We start from the raw sequence: 7,807 nt of genomic DNA, 5'->3' as shown, positions 1-7,807 counted from the left end.
GTAACTGCGCTTAGCATTCATACAAGGCTAGGAATAGTGCCTGTTCCCAACCAGCCAGATTGGAAAACCTCATAATTCTAGGGCGTTGGATAGAGTACTCAGGAAGGCCTTGCCTCAGTTATAAAGACTATTTAGCCATAGACTGAACATTCTTTCAGACCTGCCTGCCTAATAGATTATAAAAGCTAGCCTTGAAAGGATCAAAATGTTTTTGAATAACTTAACTGCATCCCAGAACGAAGGTCTATAATATTTATTAGAAATACAAAAACATCTAGCATACAATGAGGTAAAAGTCACAATGTCTGGCATCCAATAAAAGATTATCAGTATGCAAAGAAGAAGGAAAGAATGATCCATAATGAGGAGAACAACTATATTAGAATTAGCAGAGAAAAGGACATTGCAATAGTTACTGTAATTGTATTTCATATATTCAAAAAGTTGAGTGAAGATATGAGTGGTATAAAAAAGACCAAATTGATTATAAACCAGGGGTTGTGTGTTTTTACAATTTTAAAAAATAAAATAGGCCAGGTGCAGTGGTTCACACCTGTAATCCCAGCACTTTAGGAGGCCGAGGCAGGCAGATCACTTGAGGTCAGGAGTTTGAGACCAGCCTGGCCAACATGGTGAAACGCTGTCTCTACTAAAAATACAAAAATAAGCCAGGTGTGTTGGTGCACACCTGTAATCCCAGCTACTCAGGAGGCTGAGGCAGGAGAACAGCTTGAACCCCGGAGGCAGAGGTTGCAGTGAGCCAAGATTGTGCCACTGCACTCCAGCCTGGGTGACAGAGTAAGACTCTGTCTCTAAATATATAAATAAATAAATTTTTAAAAGACCAAATTGAACTTCTAGAGATGAAAAATACAATGTCTAATATGAAAAATACACTGGATAGAATGGCAGACTACACATTGCAGAAGAGATTAGTGAACATGAAGATATATTAATAGAAACTATCCCAAGTGAAACAGAAAGAAAAAAACTAAATAAATAGAACATCAATGAGCTTAGGAAAACAACAAGTGGCTTAATACACGTGTAATCAGATCCCCTGAGGTGGGGGAAGGAGGGGCAGAAAAAATATTTTAAGTAATAATAGCTGAGAATTTTCCAAATTTGATGAAAACTATAAGCCCACAGATCCAAGAAGCTCAATTAATCCCAAGCCCAGGAAATATGAAGAATAGTAGAATCGGGCACATCATAGTCAAGTTGTCCAAAACCAGTGACAAAGAAAAACTCTTTAAAGTAGCCAGATAAAAAGATATGTTATGTTCAGAAGAACATATATATATAGGTGAAAGCAGATTGGAAGCTATGCAAATAGTAAGACAGTGGAATAACACCTTGCTAGAGGTTTGGAAATAAATCTATCAAAAATTCAGGGGGCTTCTACCTCAGTGAAGTGTTTAGGGGCTAAGCGGAGTAGGGCATGTGGAGGAATCCCTGCGAAGGTGAAAAACAGATTGTTGCATCTTTCTCCTCCAAAAAGGAGGCACATCGCCTGGTGGGCCTCTTTGGATTTCAACATATTCCTTATTTGAGTGTATTACTCCAGCCCATTTACTGAGTGACCCAAAAAGCTGCTAGTTTTGAGTAGGGCCCAGAACAAGGTCCAGGCTGGTATGTAAGCTGCTCTGCCAATTGGGCTACATGATCCAGCAGATCCAATGGTGGCTGAAGGGTCAGTGGCAGATAGGAATGTAGTTTGGAACCCGTGTCAGGCCCCATAGGTGAACTGCTACACAAGGCTCTTAGGATTTTGGAGCAAAATCTTACCACCCTCAGCAAATAACCACTCTTTGGAGAAAGAGCTGTTTGTCTGCTACTGGGCCTTAGTAAAGACTGAATGCTTAACCACAGGCCACCACATTACCATGTGACCTGAACTGACCATTATCTGACCCACCAAGCCATAAAATTGGGCATGCACCAAAATACTTCGTAATTAAATGAAAGTGATATTATTCTTGATTGGTCTGAGCAGGACCTGAGAGCACAAATAAGTTACACGAAGAAGTGGCCTAAATGCCCATGATCCTCATTCCTGCTACACTATCTTCTGTCTGTAAGCTTGCAGCTATGGCCTCATGGGAGAGTTTCCTATGATCAGGTCATGGAGGAAGAGAGGACCCAGACCTGCTTTATAGATGATTCTGCATGATATACAGGCACTACCCAAAAGTGGACAGCTGCAGGACTACAGCCCCTCTCTGAAACATCCCTAAAGGACATTGATGAAAGGAAATATTCCCAGTAGGCAGAACCTGAAAAAGTGCACTTGTCATTCACTTTGTTTGGAAGAAAAAATGGCTAGACATTATTATATACTAATTCATGGTCTGTGGCCAATAGTTTAGCTAGATGGTCAGAGACTTGAAGGGAACATAATTGGAACATTGATGAGAAAGAAATTTGGGGAAGAGGTATGGGATAGATCTCTATGAATGGGTAAAAAAAATGAAGATATTTGTGAATGCTCATCAAAAGGTGACTTCAGCAGAGGATTTTAATAATCAAGTGGATAGAATCACCCATTTATGGAATACTAGTCTCTTTCCCAGCCACCTCTGTCATTGCTCAATGGGCTAATAAACAAAGTGACCATGGTGGCAGGAATGGAGGTTATGCATGGAATCAGCAACATGAACTTCTACTCAATAAGGCCAACTTGGCTATGGCCGTGGCGGGCTGTCCAATCTGCCAGCAGCAGAGACCAACACTGAATCCCTGATACAGTGGCAGGCTGATTACATTGGGCCACTTCCATCGTAGAAGTTTTGTCCGTACTGGAATAGACACTTACTACGGATAAGGATTTGCCTTCCCTGAACACAATTATTCTTTCAAAACTACCCTCTGTGGACTTACAGAATGCCCTATTTACCATTATAGTATTCCACACAGCATTGCTTCTGATAAAGGAACTCACTTCACTGCAAACTGGCTTTTTTAAAACTCTGTTACAGCATCAGCAAGCTGGAAATACCTTGTAGGGCAAGGGGAAAGTTCTCCAGAAGGCTGTATATGCTCTGAATCAGCATCTTCAGATGGGGCTGTTTCTCCCATAGCCAGGATTCATAGGTCCAGCAATTAAGGGGTGGCAATGGGAGTGGTACCACTCACCGTCACCCCTAGTGATCCACTAGCAAAATTTCTACTGCCTCTTTTCATGAATTTATGGTCTAATGGCCAAGAAGTCTTAGTTCCAAAGGGAGGAATGCTTCTGCCAGAAGACACGACAACGATTCCATTGAATTGAAAGTTAAGGCTGCTGCCTGGCCACTTTGGGCTCCTCATGCCTCTGAATCAACAGGAGGCAAGGAAGGGAGTTACTGTGATGGCTGAGTTGATTGATCCTGAATACCAAGGAGAAATTGAACTATAACTCCACAATGTAGGTAAGAAAGAATATGTCTGGAATACAGAGGATCCCTTAAGATGCATCTTAGTATTTCCACGCCCTGTGATTAAGGTAAATGGAAAAGACAACAAACCAATCCAGGCAAGACTACTAATGGCCCAGACCCTTCAGGAATGAAGGTTTGGGTCATGCCTCCAGGTAAAGAACCACAACCAGCTGAGGTGTTTGCTGAAGACAAAGAAGATGCAGAATGGGTAGTAGAAGAAGGTAGTTATAAATTTCAACTACAACCATGTGACCAGTTGCAGAAATGAAGACTGTAATTGTCAGAGTATTTCCTTATTTCCCAATGACCCCTACCCCCAGTGGCCCATTAGGTGGCTCCATAATATTCAGGCCTAGATAATCTCTAAGTTCCTTGTGAAGGACAAGAACACCGTGTATTGAGTACCTACTGTGTCAGGTTGTATACTAAGCAGAGGCTAAGAGGAAAGATATAGCATCCTGTGGGGACGAGAAGACAGCAAATGGCGGGAAGAAAGCCATATGGAAGGTGCTGAGGCAGAGGTATCCACTGTATCCTGGTAGAAAGACCTCAAGCCATTTGGGAGTATAAAGGGAGAGTTGAGAAGGGGAGAGGGTGGCATTGCTTGGCTTTGAAATGTGGCTGGCCAAGATGCTTGGGCACTGATGTGCTCTTGACAATCTAAAGGGCTCTTGGATTGTTCCTACGTTCAGACTGCTTTTAAAGAGCTGTTTTGTATGGAGGCCTCTTTCGTTTGCAAGAAGTCATGCTCACCTCCTATAGGTGTTTCTCAGCTGTCAAGAGCTCTCCAAACTTTCTGGAAGGCCCTTGTGACAAAGGAAGTTGTGGGATGCAGAGGCCAGGTGCTCAGACTCCCATGAGTGGGTGGAGAATGGAAATAAAGTGAACGAAACGGGTTTAGGATTGGAGAATGTTCAGGTCATTCTTTGTTGAATCACTAGGGAAAAGCTGTAGTGGAAATAAGCCCCAGACTGATTTTTCAGCTCTACTTCATCTCCCTTCTGCGGGGTCGGCAAGGTGAGACTAATGGGGAAAAGCACGGCAGAGCAAAGAGGCTACTTCTTGGGGAATCAAACATAGCGGAAAGTTACCACCGTAAATAGAAAATAGATTGAAAGCATTTGAAAGTTTCTGTTCAGCATTACCAGGAATTAGCCTGGCATTTAAGAGCCTGTACAGTACAGTCCCAGCCTATCACTGAGTCTTATCTTTTACTTCTTATTGACCCCTACCCTCTACTTGTCAGGCCTACTTATTAGGCCTTGATCCCTGAATAATAATAATCCTTGAATTTCTCATCTCCTAGCTTCGCCTCCACCTCCACCCCTCCACCCCCACCCACTGCCTTGTTTTCCCTTAGAGCTGTTGTTCCTCTGAATCCCTGTACCACTTGCCTACATTAGCATTTTTTCTTAGACTACCTTATCACACAATGCATTTATTCTTTTTCATTGTGTAAAAGCCTATATTCCCACCTAGATTCTAAGTACCTTGAGAACAGGCACCATGTCCTATACCTCCTGTCTCCCTCCCCTTCCTCTGTTGTGCTAGATCCACAATTAAAGGATCAAAAATAATCTTCTGGCTGTTTTGTTGATTATTACAAGTATGTCATGAGATTATCTCATAGGATTCTGCCTTGAATTTTTATATGGCCTTGAACAAGTTTCTGCGCCTGTCTTTGCCTCAGTTTCCCTATCTGTAAATGATTGGGTTGGACTCAACAACATCTAAGAGTTCTTCAAGCTTTGATAGCAGATGATTCTATAAGCCCATCCTCAAAAAGAGGAAAGAGAATCGATCCAACTTACTAACAAATCTGGGAAAGGAGGAAATACATTTGCATAAAAAATGAAACCAAACAACAAACAACAGCTGAAGGGGGAACAAAAGGGAATCTAACGAATCTAAGGGCTAGGAACTTGTGTGAGAATTGAGGTAGAGGGAAAGGCTAACCCTCTTAAAGAACAGGCTTTTCCAGCCCTGGGTGTTTTACAAACATGAATTTTGTTCTATCATGGAGAAAGAGATCCAGCTAAGTCTAGCGCTTGTGTTAGCAACTGGTTGCAACAGCCTAAAAGCAGAATAATCAAATGAAACTCCCTACCACTCAGCAGTCAGGCACTCATTAATACCTAGACCGAGTTAACAAAGTTCCCAGACACTGCCATCTAGTGGCCGTTCAGAAACATATTTGTGGCAACTCATTCTTGCATTCTCTGATGGAGCTGTCAGCATTTTGAAGAAACATGAACCAACTCAAGGATGAAATATTGGGCTGGTGAAGAATGAAAAAGTCCCCCGAGGGAAAGCTCGATAAGGAAACTAGGAGAGACAAAGACAGAGAAAGACAAAGACAAGGCTAAAGCAAGTGAGACAGAGCAAGACACAGATATTCATGAAGCTAGGTGAAACTTTCACTGAAAATGGGGTAGGGAGGGGGAATTAACACAATCACTCACCCTGGCCCAGCATCTCAATCATAGCTTTAGAGAGATGGTGGTGGGAGCAGCTTTTGATATGTTTTATTTGCTTTTCTCCTGTCTTGTTCTCAATTTCTCCCCCATCCCACATTCTTTCACCTTGTCCATATGTTCCTTCCCACATGATCTCTCCATACCCAACTCCCTAAAAACAAAAACAAAAATAAAACAACAATAATGAAAGACCTTCTTGGGGTTGTAGATAAGTATTAGAGACTATGGATGATCACACGTTTGTTTTTAAAAAGAGTAATACCAAAGATGTCTACAGGTCTCTGGATACATCTCTATCTAAATACAAATGTGAAACATCTTTTGTCCCATTACGTTTGCAGGGTTTTCTTGCTCCTGAGCTCCAGACCTACATTTCCAATTGCTTATGGGGCATGTTCATTTGGATATCCCCTGACGTTTCAACATTAAAATTTTCCCAAAACTGTCCCCCTCCTCACTTCTCCCCACACCCTGTCTCCATCCTTTGCTCCTCATTTCTTTGTCTGGTCCTTCACTCTCCCTAATGATTGAGACCACAAATCAGTCTCCCTCACCCTCAATATGCTCTAATTCTCCCTGGCATTAAGTCTTTGAGACTTCCTTCAAAGTTATATCTCTAAGATATCTCTTATTTTCTGTTTCTACATACACTGTGCTGGATCTGACCTCGTAACCTCTCAACTGGAAAAGTGAAATGGTCTGTGGTTTCAGCATTTGTTATAGATGCCCAATTCATCCACTTTTCTTCATCTGCATTAGCAACAACCCAGTCACAGCCTCCATCATCTCTCTCACCTGTGCTACGTCAATCATCTTTTGATGGGTCTCTCCACCTTCAAACTTGTCCAACAAAGGATGTCCTCCATAAATAAGCATACCTTGAAGATACTGTGTATTTGCTTTCAGACCACTGCCATAAAGCAAATATTGCAATAAAGTGAGCAACATAATGTTTTTGGTTGCTGAGTGCATATAAAAGTTACATTTTGAAGTTCTAGCCACAGCAATCAGGCAAGAGAAAGAAATAAAGGGCATCCCAATTGGAAAAGAGGAAATCGAACTATCTCTGTTTTCTGATTATATGATCTTATATCTAGAATACCCTAAAGACTCCTCCAAAAGACTTTTAGATCTGATAAATGAACTCAGTAAAGTCCCAGGCTACAACATCAATATAGACAAGTGAGTAGTACTGCTATGTACCAACAATGACCAAACTGAATGCCAAATCAAGACTCAATTCCTTTTACAGTAGCTGCAAAAAATAAAATACCCAGGAATATACCTAACCAAGGAGGTGAAACATCTCTCTAAGGAGTATTACAAAACACAGTTGCAAGAAATTGTAGATGACACAAACAAATGGAAATACATCCCACGCTCATGTAGTGGAAGAATCAATATGATGAAAATGACCATACTGCTCAAAGCAACCTACAGATTCAATGCAATTCCTATCAAAATACCAACATCATTTTTTCACAGAATTAGAAAAAAGCCCCTAAAATTCATATGGAGCCAGAAAAGAGTCCAAATAGCCAAAGCAATCCTAAGCAGAAAAACAAATCTTGAGGCATCACATTACCTGACTTCAAATTATACTACAAGGCTATAGTAACCAAAACAGCATGGTACTGGTAAAAAGGTAGACATGTAACTGATGGAACAGAATAGAGGTCTCAGGAATAAAGCCACATCTTACAACCAACTGATCTTTGACAAAGCATACAAAAGCATAAATTGGGGAAAAGATATCCTATTCAACAAATGGTGCTGGGAAAATTGGATAGCTACATGTACAAGAATAAAACTGGATCCCTATCTCTTACCATGTACGAAATTTAACTCAACATGGATCTAAGAACTGATACCATTAAAAATCTAGACGAAAACCTAGGAAAAACTCTTCTG

The sequence above is a fragment of the Symphalangus syndactylus genome, chromosome X (assembly GCF_028878055.3).
Source record: "Symphalangus syndactylus isolate Jambi chromosome X, NHGRI_mSymSyn1-v2.1_pri, whole genome shotgun sequence".
NCBI classification, from domain to species: Eukaryota; Metazoa; Chordata; class Mammalia; order Primates; family Hylobatidae; genus Symphalangus; species Symphalangus syndactylus.
This window is presented reverse-complemented; position numbering follows the sequence as displayed.